Genomic DNA, 20,109 nt, shown 5'->3' on the forward strand with positions numbered 1-20,109 from the left:
CGTCATAAAGCCACGCCCTTATGCCCTCCCCGACCAGGCACCCGGATGGGCTCTCTCTTCCCGGGTCTCCGCCTTGGAGACTCCGGCTGGGCGCGGGAGGACGGGGCGGAGCCGGTGGGCGGAGAGTCTGCGAAGGTGGGGCGGGGTGAAGGAGGAAAAGAAAGTGTGTATTGGACGAGTAGGCGGAGATTCTCCTTTTTCCTCGTAGTGGCTTTATTTCTAACCCACTGATTGGTAGTCCTTTTGGGGGGGGGGTCGGCCCCGCGGTATCCTGCTACTGAGAGTTAATCTCCAATACTTGGAATCTAAACAGCGTGCACAGAAGGTGGCTCATGCTTTCTGCTGCACGCTGGCTCCGTCGCACAAGGCTCTGTCCCCCACCTCGCCACGTGCGCAGGGAGAGAGGGCGTTAAAAGGTCGAAGACGCCGTTGGAGCGTTGCTGCCGTGCCTTAGGAGAGAAACGGCTGACCTGCCTCGTGGAGCATTTTAAACCTACTTTATACAACACAATTTCTATGGTGATCCCTCAGGACCCTAGACTTAGGGCTTGTCCCTTACGTGGTTTTCTGTCTTCCTCAAAATATGAAGAGAGGGGACTGGGAGACGGACTCACACATCTCTGATCACACGTCTTTGGCACCAAGGGGCACTGAGTCCCAATTTTCAGAGCTCCAACGTGCCTATAAAAACTCAGTTAAATAATCAGAAAAAAAAAAAAAGTAATCAGCTAAGGTCAACCTTCAACAAAAGCAAAACCTACATAATCCTTTATGACCTACTCTCTGATGAAATTTTAGAACTCTCTTGATTGTCCATATTACTGCCCTTCACTTGGTAAAATCAAAATAGATTGCCTATAATGATATTTTTTTCACCTATGAGCCAAAATAATAATTTGACCCTTAGAATAAATTGTTCACAACTTAAGGGTGAGATTCCTGAGGTTTCCAAATGATTATTAACCTTGAAAGATAAATCTAGCATTTGGCTAGTATTTTCCCTGATTGAATTTCGCAATCACATAATGATAACTGTTAAGAAAACTCACATGGGTAAAATTGAGGATTTCTGGCAGTTTATGACATTGTTTTAAAAAAAACATAAAAGAGGAGCTCCCGTCGTGGCAAAGGGGAAATGAATCCCACTAGGAACTATGAGGTTTCAGGTTTGATGCCTGGCCTCACTCAGTGGGTTAAGGATCCGGCTTGCTATGAGCTGTGGTGTAGGTCAAAGATGGGGCTTGGATCCTGTGTTGCTATGGCTGTGGTGTAGGCTGGCAGCTACAGCTCTGATTTGACCCCTAGCCTGGGAACCTCCATATGCCAAGGATCGGCCCTAAAAAGACAAAAACAAACAAACAAAAAAACCATAAAAGAAACAAAAGAAAAAAAACAGATAAAATGGACTTAAACAAAATTAAAAACTTGTGTTGCAAACACCACCACACCAAGAAAGGTCAAACCCACACACAACCCACAGAATGTGAGGAAATATTTACAATTATAAGAGTTCCCATTGTGGCTCATCGGCAACGAACCGGACTCTAGGATCCATGAGGATTTGGCTTTGATCCCTGGTCTTGTTCAGTAGGTTAAATGATCCAGCATTGCTGTGAGCTGTGGTGAAGTTCTCAGACAAGGCTCAGATCTGGTATTCCTATGGCTGTGTTGTAGGCTGGCAGCTCTGGTTCGATCCCTAGCCTGTGAACTTCCATATCCCTCAGGTGTGGCCCTAAAAGGGGGAAAAATTTGCAATTACATATCTGATAAGAAACTTGTATAATCAGTAACTCCTCTGCCTCACTAATATTTGTTCATGTCTTCTTGATCTGGCCCCGATTTGTATCCATGCTCATTGCCATAGAAGATTAAAAATAAAAACTTCCTTAGAAATGTAATTCACACACCACAGAATTTATCTATTTAAAGTGTACAAATCAGGAGTCCTCTATGGTGGCTCAGTAGGTTGAGGATCCAGTGTTGTCGCTGATGTGGCTCTGGATACTGTTGGTCCTCAGGTTTGATCCCTGGCCCAGGAACTTCTCGGTGCCATGGTTTTTGTGTAGACTTATATTTTCTATTCTCTTGAGTGGAGTTACTGGGGCAAATGTTAACTCTATCTTCAACCATTTGAGAAACTGCCAGACTGTTTTTACCAAGTGGTAGCACCATTTTAGATTCTAGACAGCAGTGTATGAGCGCTCTAATTTCTCTACATCCTTGTTATGAAATGTCTTTTTTTTTTTTTTTTTTTGCTTTTTAGGGCTGCATCCTTGGCATATGGAGGTTCCCAGGCTAGGGGTCAAATCAGAGCTATAGCTGCCGGCCTACACCACAGCCATAGCAACACAGGATCCAAGCCCCATCTTTGACCTACACCACAGCTCATGGCAACGCCAGATCCTTAACCCACTGAGCGAGGCCAGGGATCAAACCCATAACTTCATAGTTACTAGTAGGATTCATTTCCACTGAGCCACAACGGGAACTCCTATTAAATGTCTTTTTGATTATAGTCATCCTAGTGGGTGTGAAGTGGGTATCTCATATTGGTTTTTATTTGCCTTTCCCTAATAATTAATGGTGTTGAGCACCTTTTCATGTATTTTGGTCACTCTATTTTCTTTGGAGAATCTCTCTTCAGAGATTTTGCTCATTTTTTTTTTTTAGAGTTGGGTTACTTGCCTTTTCATTATACAATCTCATCAGATATATAATTTGCAAATATTTTCTCACATTCTGTGGGTTATGGGTTTGCCTTTTCTTGGTGTGGGGTCTTTTCAACACAAAAGTTTTTAATTTTGTTGAAATTCATTTTATCTTTTTTTTCTTCCATTTCTTGTGCTTTTGATGTCATGAAACAACTGAAAAAAATTTTACATTTATAGTAAAAGTATAATTTTTGTAGTAATCATGAAAAAAAACAGGATGGGGCAGATGTTGAGGTAAAAAAAATGAAGTTTTCTGTTTCAGCTACTTTGAAATAGAATTGGAGCTACCCGATCACAAGCTGAACAAATCCTCAGACACTGTGTGCTGTGGATCTAGGTCTCAGTGAGATGAACCAAAGCACAGCACCAATGTGCCCTGGAGGAAGAAAACACTTCTAGCTCAGGTTTCTCTACAACTTGAAAGGACTGTACAATGAGAAGAATAATCAATGGAAACACATTTTTAAGAAGCCATAACGATAACATTCCTCTATGAAATTCAGATAAAAGTCAGATACAACTCCCTTAAGGTTCAGCTTTGTTAACTATGGGAAAAGTCCACTTGATTATGTTAGAAATGGCTTCTTTAGAGTTAGGCTGCTTCAAACACAATGTGATTTGCACAGTGATGATGGTAGCACCTTGATTAAAAATACCTGCTTAATTTCGCCTTGGGGGGTTTAAATTAATTGTTCCCCATAGAGGGTTTAAGTTAGATATGTGATATTTTCTATGTTGAAATGCAGATACTGTCACAGAAATTTACATTTTTATTAAATAACTTGTTAGGAAGATTCGTGTCAACCTCTTCCCAGAAGAAACAATCCAGATGGCTCCAAGGTTAACCTCTCACCCTCTAGGCAAACCAATTTTTCTGCATTTTTCCCAAGAAGTGATTACTCAAGGATATGTTTACATAGCTTAAATATATGACAATAAAATTGCCGATAAGATATCTGACAACTGTTCTTGACTATGCTAAAAAGAATCAGACTTTTTCTTTACCTTTGAAATATACATTGTCTGAACACAAATTCTCTTCTATTAAAATCTGAGTTTCTCAAAACTCCCCCTAAACACACACACACACACACACACACACACACACACACACACACACACACACACTAGCTTTTTCAGGAATTCTCAAATATTTTGTCTCCATTAGTGCTGTTAAGTTTATCAGACATGGGTCTTGAGTTTTGGTCAGATGTATGACTTACAGTTTAATAAATATGACAAACATCTAAACTGAACAAGTTTGGAGTTCCCAAGGTGGTTCAGTGATTAACAAATCCGACTAGGAACCATGAGGTTGCAGGTTTGATCCTTGGCCTTGCTCATTGGGTTAAGGATCCGGTGTTGCTGTGAGCTGTGGTGTAGGTTGCAGACGAGGCTCAGATCCCGAGTTGCTGTGGCTCTGGCGTAGGCCGGCGGCTACAGCTCCGATTAGACTCCTAGCCTCGGAACCTTTATATGCCACGGAAGCGGCCCTAGAAAAGGCAAAAAGACAAAAAAACAAAATAAAATAAAAACAGAACAAGTTTATGCTTAAGTCAATTCAGGCCTAAAGAACCAGTTCTGGAGAGTTCCCAGTGAGGCTCAGCAGTAACAAACCCGACTAGTATCCATGAGGACGTTCCATCCCTGGCTTCGCTCAGTGGGTTAAGGATCAGGCATTGCAGTGGCTGTGGCTCTGGTGTAGGCTGGCAGCTGCAGCTCCAGTTGGACCCCTAGCCTGGGATCTTCCATATGCCTCAGGTGTGGCCCTAAAAAGACAAAAACAAAAACAAACAAACAAACAAAAAAACCCAAAAAACTAGTTCTTAAACTCTTCCAGTTTGATCCTAAAAGCAGCAGCAGGGGCCTGGTCTCCAGATTTCAACTTCACTGGTTTACTGTCTAAGGTAACTGATGGTCTAGGGTAATAAAATTCCACAGTCTAATAGGGTTTATTCATAAAACGTACTCAAACACATACAGCCCTCCCCTCCACAACAGAGTCACATGATTACCAAACAAAAATGATATAAAAAGGAGAAACTGTTTGTTTTTGATGCCTTTTCTTACCCTTTTGTTGGGGAGGTATAAGGAGAGAGTTAATTTCTCCTCCAGTCTTACTGTAATTTCATGTAGGCCCAAACTGTGCAGTACTTATTTGCAGGCTGATAGCTGAATACTTCACTGAGGGCCTAAAACAGATTATAGCCTTGGAAAATAAGATTTGGATAGTAACTAGCATTGTCCTGAGTATGGAACACAGTTAAAAACCAGAGGAATAAGCAGGTGTTTTTAAATTTTTAATCTCCTCTTCCTTCTTTCCCTTCTTTCTTTCTCCCTCCTAACTTTCCTTTTTTCTTTTCCACTTCTCATGCTTTATACCTACAGGTATTATTCAAAAAACATTACCTCGCCCCCTCCTATTTATACTTTGAGTTAAAGATGTATGGATCGATGTCCAAAAGAATCTGCTGATACCATTTGAGAAGGAATGTTTTACCCATTATCTCTGTTAGTTGCAATTTGTAAAAGAAAAAGAAAATGACATCAGAAACATTTTAATTTCACTTTCTGTGAGCCTTGGTTCCAACTAATTTTTGCTTCTTCTTGACTATTAACTTTATTTCAAAAAAATTTTTTATTCTCTGTCGTTCCCCAAATTTCAAATGCTATTACTATTCCATTTAAGGTATATAGGAAGGTTATCGCAGTCAACTGGAAAAAATCAGGCTTCTGACATTTTTATTGGCCATACATGGTCACCATTAGATATAAAATGTTAAAATATTATAAAGACTTTGCTCTAGGGAGTTCTCGTTGTGGTGCAGCGGAAACGCATCCAACTAGTAACAATGAGGTTGTGGGTTTGATCCCTGGCTTCGCTAACTGGGTTAAGGATTTGGCGTTGCCGTGAGCTGCAGTGTAGGGTCACAGATACTGCTCAGATCCCACATTGCTGTGGCTCTGGTGTAGGCTGGCAGCTGTATTATTCAACCCCTAGCCTGGGAACCTCCATATGCTGCAGGGGTGGCCCTAAAAAGCAAACAAAAAACAAACAAATAAAAAAAAAAACACTTTGCTTTATCCATTCTACCCAATTCCCTTACAAAAAAACCTAAGGCAAATTTGAGCAATTAATGTATCAAGGAAAATTTTAATATCTGGTGAATTTTTTTCCTTCCTTTCCAGAACACATTTCATCTTTTTCCCCAAAAGATTTGATGTTGAAAAGGGAATGGGAAAGATAACACACAGGTATAATAATTTCTTTCACAGCATAATTCCAACTTATCTATATTCACGCAAGTATACTCTACGAAAGTACATACATTCTTTGTTCAGTGACAAAATAATATGTGTGTGTATAAAATGCTATGTGCAAATATATACATAAGTGTACAGAGTACCGACACTCTTTTTCATTTGAACATTGCATTATCTCTGCATAACCAATTATGCCAAAATTTAGTGGTTTAAAACAACCCACATTTACTATCTCATAATTTCTGTGGGGCAGAAAATCAGGAGCAGCTTAACTGGGCGATTTAGGCACAGAGTCGCTCATGAGGTTGTAGTCAAGATAGTGGCCAAGGGAACAAGTCATTGGAAGGCTCGACTCAGGTGACTGCTGGCAGGAGGCCTCAGTTTCTCACCACATGGGCTTCTCCATTGGGCTTCTTGAGTGTCTTCCAGAGATGTCTAAGAGAGAGGGAGATGGAAGCTTGGAAGTCACCCTGCACCCATATTGGTCATATAAGCCACACCTCAGTCAATGTGAAAAGGAACTGCACAAGAGTGTGGATACCAAGAGATGGGGCTCATCAGGGCCATCTTGGAGGCTGGCTATAGAAACATCAATTGTGGGGGTTCCTGTTGTGGCTCAGTGGCATAGAACCCGACTAGGATCCATGAGGACTCGGCTTTGATCCCTGGCCTCGATCAGTGGGTGAAGGATCCAAGCATTGCTGTGAGCTGTGGTGTAGGTCGCAGACTCGGCTCAGATCCTATGTTGCTGTGGCTGTGGCTGTGGCCGGCAGCTGTAGCTCTGATCTGACCCCTAGCCAGGGGAACTTCTATATGTTGAGAGTGTGGCCCTTAAATAAAAGAAAGAAAGAAAGAAAGAAAGAAAGAAAGAAAGAAAGAAAGAAAGAAAGAAAGAAAGAAAGAAAGAAAGAATAGCCAGGGGAACTTCTATATGTTGTGAGTGTGGCCCTTAAATAAAAGAAAGAAAGAAAGAAAGAAAGAAAGAGAGAGAGAGAGAGAGAGAGAGAGAGAGAGAAGGAAGGAAGGAAAGGAAGGAAGGAAGAAACATCACTCGTGTTATGCACAAAACAAATAGGAGCCACATAAGGGCCCTTATCAAAGATCTCTAGTTCCATCACAGGCTAGGTTAGGTTAGAGGTCAACAAACTTTTTCTTAAAGAGTGATGGTAACTATTTTTGGCTTGAAGGCCATACTGTCTCTGTGGCTACTATTCAACTCAGTAGTAGCACTGAAGGCAGTCAAAGATAATAAAGAAATAAACATGAATGGCTGTGTGCCAGTAAAATTTTGCCAAAACAGCTGGCCTGCAGGCTGTAGGTTGCTGACCCTGGACAGCAGTAGTTTATACTCAGTGGCTTAAATAACAAGGATTTACCTGTTATACTATACTTTCATCACAGGCCTGCAGAGAGACTGTTCATTATGGACTTTTAGGAATTCAGAATTGTGGAACCTCATAAGCTTCCATGATCACTGAAGCAGAAAACAGGAAGTTGACAAATCCCTCAATGGCTTTTAAAGAGTCTGCCTGGAAGTGACATGACTCCCACTCTCGTTTCTTTGATCAAAGTTTAAGTCACATGGCTACCCCTAGCTTCATGGCATGAAGATAGTACACCAGAAGGGTGGTGAAGCTGATGTATTTGGTGAATAGCGCCTATAACTACCAGAAGTGGAGCTCCTGTCATAGCCTCAGTGGTTAACAAACCCGACTAGCATCCATGGGGACACGGGTTCCATCCCTGGCTTTGCTTAGTGGGTTGAGGAAACGGTGTTGCCATGAGCTGTGGTATAGGTCACTGATGCGGCTGGGTTCTGGCATTGCTGTGGCTGTGGCATAGGCCGGTGGCTATAGCTCCAATTCAACCCCTAGCCTGGGAACCTCCATGTGACTACCAGAAGCATATTATTTCTCATTCTCTTGGAAGTTCCCTGGTGGCTCAGTGGGTTAAGGATCTGGCATTGTCACTGCTGTGGCTTGGCTCACTGCTGTGGTGAGGGTTTGATTCCTGGCTTCCTGGCCCAAGAAATTCTGCATGCCACGGGTGAGGCCAAAAGAAAAAAAATTCTCTTGCTCTTGTTCTACCAGTAGACCTCTTTCCCTTGTTGTTGTTGTTGCTGTTTTTTTCAGGGCTGCACCTGCGGCATATGGAAGTTCCCAGGCTAGGGGCTGAATCAGAGCTATAGCTGCCTGCCTGCACCACAATAGCAATGCAGGATCCAAGCTTTGTCTGTGACCTACATCACAGCTCACGGCAATGACCGGGGCTAAGGATGCACCCACATCCTCATGAATACTAGTCGGGCTCTTAACTGGCTGAGTCACAATGGGAACTCCCCTCTTTCCTTTTTAATTAAAAATGACACTGTTAGCAATGCTATGGAAATTCTAGACTATAAAATCTATTTTTCCATCACATTTCGCTACTTTATTTTTTTCCCCAAACCACTCTTGCTTCCATTGATTCGACTCTGGTGGATCTGTCTATGGCTATTGCTTTCAGCAAACATTTATACTACAAACCTGTTTTTTCCCTTAGTGTGGAAGAATAGGCATTCTTTAGCCTAGAATGGAGTGTTCCCAATTCAGCTTCCAATTCAAAGACAGGCCTCCTACTGTTTCCAGGAAAAAAAGAAATATGAGCTGCTGTGTACCTCCCTTCTTGCATATAGTAGAGAATTTAATCAATTGTAAATGCTTACCAAATATTTACTACATATGCATACTGTGCTATGTTTTGAAGGATAGAGAAAAATAAATACCTCTGCCTAAAGAGTTTTAAATAGTCACCAACATAATAATAAACATCTGAAATAAAACTGAGCAATACTAGACTGTATAATTAAGAACTGAATTGTTAGTGACAGGTGCTGAGTTGGATAGCAGTAAGCTGAAAGGAAGGTCATTGAAAGCTGGATTAAATAGATGGGATTCATGGAAGAAGTATGCTCAAGTTAGCTTCAAAAGTTGGGAAGAATTTCATTAGGCTTAGGTAGAAGAGAAGGAAGAGAAGCAGGAAGTTTCTGGAAAAGAAACACAATAACTTAGGGCATGAAGATAAGATGCTAGTTGGTGTATTCATGAGACAGTAATGATATCAACCTAAACATGGTGGAAGACCATATGGTACCCATTTAGAAAGAGCAGGAAATAATTTTAAAAAGACAGCAGTTCTAATACAACATTGGTTCTAATACAACATTGTAAATCGACTATATTTCAATAATAATAATAATAACAATAATAAAAGATAGAAGCTTTGGTTCAAAATAACAGCCTAAGCACAGGCATTTGTCTTCCCTCCCTTACAATTTAAAATAACAATAAAGGAGTTCCCGTCGTGGCACAGTGGTTAATGAATCCGACTAGGAACCATGAGGTTGCGGGTTCGGTCCCTGCCCTTGCTCAGTGGGTTAACGATCAGGTGTTGCTCTGAGCTGAGGTGTAGGTTGCAGATGCGGCTCGGATCCCGCACTGCTGTGGCCCTGGGAACCTCCATATGCCGAGGGAGCAGCCCAAGAAATGGCAAAAAAAAAGACAAAATAATAATAATAATAATAAAAATAACAATAAAGAATTTTTTAAGTGAATAAAGCCATAGGAATTCCTGTCGTGGCTCAGTGGTTAACGAATCCGATGAGGAACCATGAGGTTTCAGGTTCAATCCTTGGCCTTGCTCAGTGGGTTAAGGATCCCGTGTTGCCGTGAGCTTACGCAGCTCGGATCCCATGTTACTGTGGCTGTGGTGTAGGCCAGCAGCTACAGCTCCGATGAGACCCCTAGCCTGGAAACCTCCATGTGCCGCAGGATCGGCCCTAGAAAAGGCAAAAAGACAAAAAATAAATAAATAAATAAAATAAAGCCATAAAACCTTATCTGGGAACAGGACAAGAAGCAGACAATAAGTTTAAACATGGATGAACTGGTGCTAAGGTGAATGAGTGGCAGAAGCCAAGTTAAAGTCCTCCTCTCTCCAGCTCCCTATCCTTTCCTTATAACTATAAACCTCCCTGTTTAGCTCCTGAACACTAGAACTCCTGGTCGATTGCTTCTGTTTTCTGGGCAATCAACTAGCAGGAAAACAGTCCAATATACAACAGTAGGACAAACAAATCTAGAAAAAAAATCAGGTCTATTTCCTCTTTTTCAGATATAAAAAAAAAGCACCCCCTCATCACCGGACACACAGGGGAATTCAGTTATATAAAATAGAATTTTTTAAAAAAACGGAAGAAGCAAAAATAAAGGCTGACTTCACAAGAACCACTTTAACAGAAAAAGATTTTTTTCAAACATTTAATTAATACTCTCAGAGATATTACAGAAGACAATGAATACCTAATGTAAAAAACAAACAAACAAAAACCAACATGTTGCTATAAATAAGAAACAATTGGAAAGCCAGAAAGACAAGAAAAATCACTTGGAAACTAAAAATATGCTTGCCAAACTTAATTTTTTTTTTCTAGAATGGAGGAAATATGACATTAGAAAAGAGAGAAAGACAAAAAATAAAGTGAAAATATAAAAGACCTAGAGGTCCAATCCAGGTCCAAGTTCTACCAATAGGAGTTTCAGAAAGAAAGCTCAAAGAAAGTGCAACAGTAGAGGCTGTTAGAGAAATCATTGAAGAAAATATGCCAAAGCTAAGATAGCCATGGATCTTCAGATGGAAAGGGTATACTGAAAGATAAGCCAGATAATATTAGATGTACTAAGGAAAAGAGAAGATCCAGAAAGTACTCAGAGATGGAGGAAAATAGGTCACCTTTAAAGGAAAAAAAAATCAGGGTGTTCCCCCTGTGGTGCGTCAGAAAGGAATCTGACTAGTATCCATGAAGATTCAGGTTCGATCCCTGGCCTTGCTCAGTGGATTGAGGATCCGGCGTTGCCATGAGCTGTGGTAGAGGCCTCAGAAGCAGCTGGGATCCTGGTTGCTGTGGCTGTGGCTTAGGCCGGCAGCTGTAGCTCCAGTTCGGCCCCTAGCCTGGGAACTTCCATATGTTGCGGGTGCAACCCAAAAAAAAGCAAAAAAAAAAAAAAGCAAAAAATTAGACTGACTTTAGGCTATCTGCAATTTCCGGGTATCAGAAATCAACAATCTTTTTTTTTTTTTTTTTTTAACAGAATCTTTTTAAAAATGTTGCCAAAACAACTGGATATCCATATGCTGGGAGAAAAAATCTTGACCCCTCCAGCACACCATACACAAAAACTGAGATGACGTCTTGACCTAAATCCAACTGAAAAACAGAAGAAAAACACAGGAAAATATCTTCATGACCTGGGATAGAAAGGATATTTTGAAAGCCAAAACCATAAAGGAAAGAACTGATAAATTTACCAAATTTTAAAACTTCCACTCATCAAAAGACATTTTTTTTTTTTTTTTTTTTTTTTGGCTGAACCCTCTGCTTTTGAAAGTTCCTCGGGCCAGGGATCAAACTGGCATCACAACAGCAACCCTAGCTGCTGGGCCGCACAACACCCTGTCTCCTTAAATTTCTGTTGTTTCTGTTATATTTTGTTATGGCAGCCCTAGCAAACTAACACAGTGACTAAGAAAATGACCAGGCGGTGACCAGAGGCAGGAAAATGCGAAGAGGAGCCAGTTTGAGAAGTGTGATACATTTAAAATTGCAGTCCCAGTGAAAAATATCCAGAGTAAATGAGCAGCAAGCAGTGAGGGACTAAAACTTAAGTGAGGAAAATGCTCAGGCCTTTTCTAGAACAGAAGTAATGGCTGTAGGGAAGATGATGTGACCTTGAGTGAAAGAACAAAGAGCAGAGGGAGCCAAGGACTGAGAAGGGAATATCCAGTGAAGGGATGGTTCTAGGAATAGGAGGCAAAAGGAGAAGGAACTGGAAGAAAACAGAACAGGAGCCAAGGAAGAGAGCATTGGAGGGTAGGAGTAATTGTTTTCTAAAAATGCAATAGTGAGATCGAGAGAAGGAGGAACCAGAGAAGAATAATGGATTTAGCTAAAAAGAGGTCATTGTTGACCTTTAAGGGAACAGTTTCATTGTAGCTGTGGGCAAAGAAACCGGATTGCCAAGTATGCAGTGGAAGAGATTCTGGACGGGAGGAGTACAACCCCGGGCGGGGCACACAACCCGGTTTAAGAGGTCAGATTGCCCCAGGGAGAAAGGGGCTGGGGCAAGAGGGGATTGATCACCTACAGAGATCAGTTGCAAAATTCCCGATAAAAGAGGAAGGAACCGGAACCGAGAGAGGAGGGCAGAGAGAGAAAGAAGTCTGGGCTGAAGGGAAGTCCTCCAGGCTGGCATCAGAAGGGTGGGAGCACAATGGATGGATTTATTTTAGAAAGGAGAGATGATAAGACTCCCAAGGAGCTAGGAGGGAAGCTGGCCTCAAAGATACACAGAAATAAGAATTAGAATAACTGTAGGAGCTCCAGAGTTATTAGGAAGTTATTAGGAAGTTATTATGAAGGATAGCCACTCCCTTGAGTGGAGAGGGAGCTGGGGGAAAGAAAGAAAGTCTATTAGAGAGTTTCGGAAGTCATTCAAGTCAGTAAGGAATCAGTAAAAGATGCCAAGAGGTACCAATGACTAATAGTTGCTTAAGCATTTATAAGAATAAAGAATTCAGGGCTGCCTGGAGCAGTTTATGTAACCCATGTGCGTGACCTCAAGAAGCTCCTTCCCAAATCATTTTCTGTTATTGCATTACCATTTCCAGTGTTCTGGAATTCTATGCCACAATCTAAAGGCCATTTATGTAATCCTAAACCAAGAAGATTCTCGGCTATGAAGATTTTTTAGTACAAAATCAACTTTCTCTGCTGCAAGTGAAATATCTAAATGGTCTACAACGGCAAATGGTTAAAAGCCTCGGAGAGGAATATTTTGCTAAGCAAAATTAATCATGACCTCTTTGTATTCTAGGCCTGAAGAAAGAAAGTTGCAAGGAAAGATATGAGTCACTCTGCAACTCGGTAGCTGGCCTTCATTCAGCAGTGTCATCAGATCTCAGGCTCCTTCCCCCTGCTCTGCCAGCCTGTATTCTTGTTGATTCATGAACACAAATGGCTCCCACACAACATCACAGGTTCATTCAAAGGCAGAAAAGAACGTGCAGTCAGGGTAAAAAGCCTTTGTCCCTTGGGGACCACTCTCATCAGGGGAAAAAAAAAATGTATTTCCCAGTAGCCCCGCAGTAGATGTCCCCTCAAATCTCAGTAGCCACACGAATGGGTCATATGTCTGTGCATACAAAAAAAAAAAAAAGGTGTTGTCTGCCATTCCAGTAAACAACAAATGCTGCCTGTAATCCAGGCATCAGCCACTGCAGTCACCCCAATGGTGCACCCCGAGGGAAACTCAGGTTGGAGAAAAACAGCATACTGGCCCTCAATAGCTAAAATGCACATCTAAGGAATAATTTCAATGAGCCCAGACTCTCGCATCTTCCCCTACATAAAAAAGCATTAAAACCATTAACTTGCAATAGCCGTTGTTTTGTGATTAACAATAATGGTTTGATATTTGACTATGTGGTTCTTTGGTTTTGTTTTCCCACCAAAAACGCCTCTGTACCCTGGCTCCTCTCTCACCTCTTTGGAACACTTCCTCAGAACTACCCAAGAGGCTATCTCCTGGGTTTTGGTCAGGTCCCCAAATAAAACATAACTTGAAACTTTGAGGTTCTATATTTTTCTTTGGTCAACAACTGGTTACTCTTAGATGTAAGGGATTCTGACAAAAGGACAAAGAATACCCATGCCTGGCTAAGCTTAGACAATAGTGACTCACCCCACAGGCCTGGGTACATCCCCAAACAAAAGCAGGGTACAGAAAAAAAAAAAAAAAAAACAGGGAAAAGGCACAGGAATGGCTGTTGGTAGACAACAGTGCCTCTCAAAGTGAATTTAGCCCATATATATGTTTGGTCTTAATTCTGTATCACATTTTCTATAACGTTTTCTGGATTTTCATTTAATTTATTTTTTTAGGTACCACCCCTGGCATGAAAAAGTTCCCAGGCCTGGGACTGAACCCAGGCCACAGCAGTGACCATGCCAAATTCTTTTTTTTTTTTTTTTTTTGTCTTTTTGCCATTTCTTGGGCCGCTCCTGTGGCATATGGAGATTCCCAGGCTAGGAGTCGAATTGGAGCTGTAGTTGATGGCCTACGCCGAGCCGGGTCTGCAACCTACACCACAGCTCACGGCAACGCCAGATATTTAACCCATTGAGCAAGGCCAGGGATCGAACCCACAACCTCATGATTCCTAGTCAGATTCGTTAACCACTGAGCCACGATGGGAACTCCAGACCATGTCAAATTCTTAACTGCTAGTCCACCAAGAAGGTGGGGTTTTTGTTTTTGTTTGGTTACTGTTTAAATCTTTCACTACTTGGACTACATTTTCATCTATGGGCAGGTATCGTGTGTGTGGGTGTTTTTCCTAATACGTTATAAGGAAATACATATTTGTATTTTTGTTCTAGTGGTTACCTTAATAAATATAAAGTTATATAATATACTTAATCCTCTATGCCTTAGACAGGATCAATTGACCCCATACTATCAGCACTGATGAAATCAGTATATTACCACTCCTTCCCTCTTTCTGCTCTTTTTAGCATTTGTCTTTACATTTTAAAATATGTTTCTTCTGGGAGTTACTACTGTGGCGCAGCAGAAATGGATCTGACTAGTATCCATGAGGATGTAGGTTCAATCCCTGACCTCACTCAGTGGATCAGGGATCCAGCGCTGTTGTGAGCTAGGGTATAGCCGGCAGCTATGGCTCCAATTCTACCACTAGCCTGGGAACTTCCACACGCCACAGGTGCAGCCCCAAAAAAGCCAAAAAAGCCAAAAAAAAAAAAAAAAAAAAAAAGGCTTATTCTATTATACTCCATTTATCAAATCAAAAAAATCTATTTTTATTCCTGGTTAGTAAATGATCGAATCAGCACAGCATAAATGACCTCCCTCTTTTTGTCACTTTTCATCTCTCAATACTGTTCATTGCAATATATATTTTCTGTAAAGTCAGATGGGAATTATGGTGAATGTAGGCACCTGGGACTCCTGGTGACATACAATGGGAAATTTCTTGCTTGGGAGATTGGTAAGAAGATGGTTTTTCACTTTGATAATGGAACTAGATATATGGCCTATTCATGAAGGAAGAACAAGCTTCTGCCCCAGGGTAAAGATAGGCGCTGGGCTTTTTAAAAAATAATAAACTTTTTATTGTTCATTTTCTTTTGGTTTTTTTTGGGGGGGCCGCACTGGCAGCATGTGGAGGTCCCCAGACTAGGGGTAAAATTGGAGCTCTAGCCACAGCCACAGCAACGCGGGTTCTGAGACATGTCTGCGAGCTACACCACAGCTCATAGCAGCGCTGGATCCTTAACCCATTAAGCAAGGCCAGGGATCGAACCTGTGTTCTCATGGATGCTAGTTAGATTCGTTTTCGCTGAGCCATGACAGGAACTCCAAACTTTTTTATTTCAGAAAAAACTTATATTTACAGAAGAGTCACAAAGAGAGTTCCCATATAACTCTCAGTTTCCACCAGTCAACATCTTACATTACCGTGATGCAGCTGCCAAAATAAGAAACCAGCACTGGGAGTTCCCCTTGTGGCTCAGTGGGTTGAGAACCCAACTAGTATCCGTGAGGATGTGGATACAGTTTCGATCCCTGGCCTCGCTCAGTGGGTTTAAGGATTTGGCATTGCTGTGGCTCTGGGGTAGGCTGGCAACTGCAGCTCCTGTGTGACCCCCTCCTGGGAACTTCCATATGCAGTGGGTACAGCTCTAAAAAAAGACAAAAACAAAACAAAACAAAAAGAAACCAACATTGGTGCATTACTATTAACTAAACTCTAGAGGTTTTTTTTTTTTTTTTGCTTTTCAGGGCTGCACCCTCAGCGTATGGAAGTTCCCTGGCTAGGGGTTGAACTAGAGCTGCAGCTGCCAGCCTACATCACAGCTACATGGGATCCCAGCCGTATCTGCCATCTACAATGCAGCTCATGGCTACGCTAGATCCTTAATCCACTGAATAAGGCCAGGGATCAAACCCAAGTCCTCATGGATACTAGTCGGGTTCTTTACAACTGAGCCACAACAGGAACTCCGAGGGTATTTAATAAGTGATATGGAATGGAAAACAAAAAGGGCAACTGTCTTATTTTTGAAAGCCAACAGTGTCCCAAACCAGTGCATTTGTGGCTTCCTAATAACATCATTTTACTTCTGTTAAATCTGTAGCTGCTGCAGTTTTACCATATTCGGAAATAAAAGAAAACTAAAAAGGAAACTATCTTGCTTTAAACTAGTTCCTTTTTTAAATTTTTCTTTCTCAATAATAAACATGTATTGCTTACGAATGTTCATCTTACACACTAATTTATTTTCTGCATTTTGTTGACTGATAACATCTGATTTTCTTACTCCATTTTTAAAAAATACACACAGAAAAACTTACTAAAGGACTCAGCTTGCCTCCTTCCTAGTTCTTTACCTGATGGATCAGCATTGTGTGCTTATTCTTTTTCTGTCCTGGTCTCAAGGGACACTTCGCCTTGGCTGAGGCTTCATTCTCAGCACAGGTGGTGTCTCCTAAGTAGCGCTGAACTAACTCCTGAAGGGAACATTCATCTGTCACTCAGGTAGCACAGGGAACTGGCCTTGCTTCTCTCTTTTACTTATGGATTAGCAATCTGTTCTCTTAAAGGATTAGATACAGTCCTTTCTGTCACAAAGGATTGATTAGCCCTGTGAAGCATTAAGACCAGAGATTACGGTGCACTGTGTGTTTTGGGGTTACAATGTGTACTTTGTTAACGGGGTTTGCAATTGTCCACTTTAAATTATGAGTGGAGATGGGGGATAGAGGACTTCATCATGGATAAATGATGTTCCACAACTTTATAATTGAGAAAGATGATATTCAGCTTCATTCGCCATCAAATCTTTTCCCTGAGCCTCTACCAGGCAAAATCATTTCTGCTTTCTACCTACATTCTTTCCTCTGAATAGCTTTGGGATACGGTTTTTTAGTAAACATCCAAAGCCCAGAACATTCTCATGAGGTTTCCCACACAAAGCAGGGGTCTCTCCATCTTCTTACTGAAACCTGATAGTGCTTTAATAAGGGACAAAATGTCTTAGTGCTTCATTGGAGATAAAGGATGGAACTGGAGCCATTTAGGATGCCCCATTTAAGGGGCAAAGCAAAAAGCTGAGTTGGTAAAGGGTTCAGAGAGGGACAATCAAAAGCTCAGGGGGAAAGGGAAGAACAAAAGGGAGTGAAAGTGTTGTGAATGCTTTCAAATTGTCCAGTTAGGAAAAAAAAAACAACATATGCAGAGAGAGAAACAAACATGGGGGCTGAATCTAGGTAGCAGGCACATAGGCTTTCACAGTACTAGTCTTTCCATTTTTACCTATAGTTGAAATTCTCCAAAATAAAAAAGGTATGAGAAATCTGTGGACAAGTCACAAATGTAGGTTTGAAAGATTTTTTTCAAAAATATTGGGAGGTATTTAAATATAATGTGAACATAAACTGCAACTGAAAAGGTATGATTAAATGTTCATAGTCACACCTAATGGAATGCAGATAATATTGAGGTATGGAGTTAACTGAATTGTTCTGCTTAAATATTTTCTCCCAGTTACCCTGGTGTTTATTTAGACTAAGAGGAAAAGAGTACAACGTCTTCATCTAATACCTCCTTGGTTCTTTAAATAACAACTGTAACAAATAGTACAAAGAATTAATACCTCCTTGGTTCTTTAAATAACAACTGTAACAAATAGTACAAAGAATTAAAGAATGCTGCACTTGGGTTAAGGATCCGGTGTTGTCACTGCAGTGGCTTGGGTCGTTGCTGTGCCCCGGGTTCGATCTCTGTTCTGGGAATTTCCACATTCCATATACAGCACAAAACAAAGCAAACAAACAGACAAACAAAAAACCAAACAGCTGCACTTACTTGATATTCATTCAAAACATCAATATTTTGGGTCGCATATATTTAAGGAAATGTCTCAAACCCTTTTTGAAATACTATGGTGGCCAGTACTAAAGGCAAAGGCAAGCCTTTAGGGACATAGGAATGAAGTTTAGAAAAGAAAAAAAAAGTCACACAGGAACTACTCAATTTCTTTAAAATCACTGAGCAAGAAAAGCAACATTGAACTCCACATACTAATTTTACACGACTTCGATCCAAGAGCAAAAGCTAAGACTCTCCTCTATTTTTGGTGAGCAAGTGAATGGTAAGCTTAGATGACTTTTCTCCTGGGTTTTTATTTGGGAATAACCTTTAAAAATTTTTTTTTTTTTTTTTTTTTTTTGTCTTTTGTTGTTGTTGTTGCTATTTCTTGGGCCGCTCCCGAGGCATATGGAGGTTCCCAGGCTAGGGGTTGAATCGGAGCTGTCGCCACCGGCCTACGCCAGAGCCACAGCAACGCGGGATCCGAGCCGCGTCTGCAACCTACACCACAGCTCACGGCAACGCCGGATCGTTAACCCACTGAGCAAGGGCAGGGACCGAACCCGCAACCTCATGGTTCCTAGTCGGATTCGTTAACCACTGCGCCACGACGGGAACTCCTAAAAATTTTTTTTTGAAAGAAGGCAGGTTTGGCACTTTTTTTTTTTTTTTTTTTTTTTTTTGGCTGTCCCTTGGCATATGGAGTTTCAGGGCCAGGGATCAGATCCCAGCCACAGTTTCCACCTAAGCTGCAGTGGCAGCAACACCAGGTCTTTAACCCACTGTGCTGGGCCAGGTATCAAACCTGTGTCCCAGCACTTCCAAGAAACCACTGATCGATCCCATTACACCACAGTAGGAACTCCAGGTTTGGCACTTTTATACTTTTTTTTTTTTTTTGGTCTTTTTGCCTTTTCTAGGGCCGCTTCCCACGGCATATGGAGGTTCCCAGACTAGGGGTCGAATCGGAGCCATAGCCGCCGGCCTACACCAGAGCCACAGCAACATTGGGATCCCAGCCGTGTCTGCAACCTACACCACAGCTCACAGCAACACTAGATGCTTAACCCACTGAGCAAAGCCAGGGATCGAACCCGCAACCTCGTGGTCCCTAGTCGGACTCGTTAACCACTGCGCCACGACGGGAACTCCGGCACTTTTATACTTACATCATCAGTGTTGATATTTCTTGGATTGTAGGAAGTCATATCTTTTTTTTACAGCTGATATATATGTCATTACTCACATCACCATTTCTATTCCTTGTCTACATGGAAAATTAAATCCAGTTCACAGACACTTTCAAAAGTACTTCTCTAATGTTTCCAAAATACCTGAGTTAGATCTAAAATGCCAAGTTCCATCTCTGAAGGGTCCACACAGAAGATGAGATACAATGTTGTGTAATTTCTGTAAGTCAGTTTGTCATCAGATCCTCCAATTAGTAACACTCTTTCCCCCCAAAAATCACATTCTCATCTCTCTTAGATACCAAATGGAAAGTCTCCCCAATGATTGCTGTTTTGTGTCTTCACTGAAGGGCTGACAGAACTTGGGGGAGTTCCCATGCATATGATCAGGCCGCCCAAGATGGCTGTTCTCTTGCTCTCAGTACATCCTGTTTGACCAACGCCTGCTTCACCTACACCCTACTCACCTGACTGACCTTCCCTACATACTTGCCCTTGTCCCAGCTAGTGACTGTTCTAATCTTTATATCAGAGCATCTCCACCTTGAGAGTTTATCAAAGGGGTGGGGAAGGGCATGACCCTCTGGAGTTTCCCCGGTGACCCGTAAGCCAACTGGAAGTCAATCCCTTCTCTGAAGGGTAACCTTCTTCTCCCCCCACCCCGGCCCTGCCTGCTCCGCCCTGGGAATGAAGACTGCTGCCAAGTCCTGCCCACTACCTGCCACACACAGTGGGGTGTCGCTTTAGGAACTTGCTTCAGACATGTAAGATTCTCCCTTTCCAACAAACCATTGATGTCTCTATTGCTGACTCTGGGCTCTTTCTTCAGTCTTGAGAATGGGCAAGCCCAGGGCTTGTAGGTCTGTGGGGTGCAGGCTTACACCATGGGTGCTGAAAATGGAGATTAGCTTCATTATGGTTGGGCGAGGCAGGGGTGGCCTGGTGGACTCTGACAG

At 41.8% G+C, this 20,109-nt stretch overlaps 1 pseudogene; it reads right to left on the reverse strand.

The window, feature by feature from the left end:
* LOC110261734 lies at positions 3-19,798 on the reverse strand (annotated as a pseudogene).

This window comes from Sus scrofa, chromosome 7 (assembly GCF_000003025.6).
Source record: "Sus scrofa isolate TJ Tabasco breed Duroc chromosome 7, Sscrofa11.1, whole genome shotgun sequence".
Lineage (NCBI taxonomy): Eukaryota > Metazoa > Chordata > Mammalia > Artiodactyla > Suidae > Sus > Sus scrofa.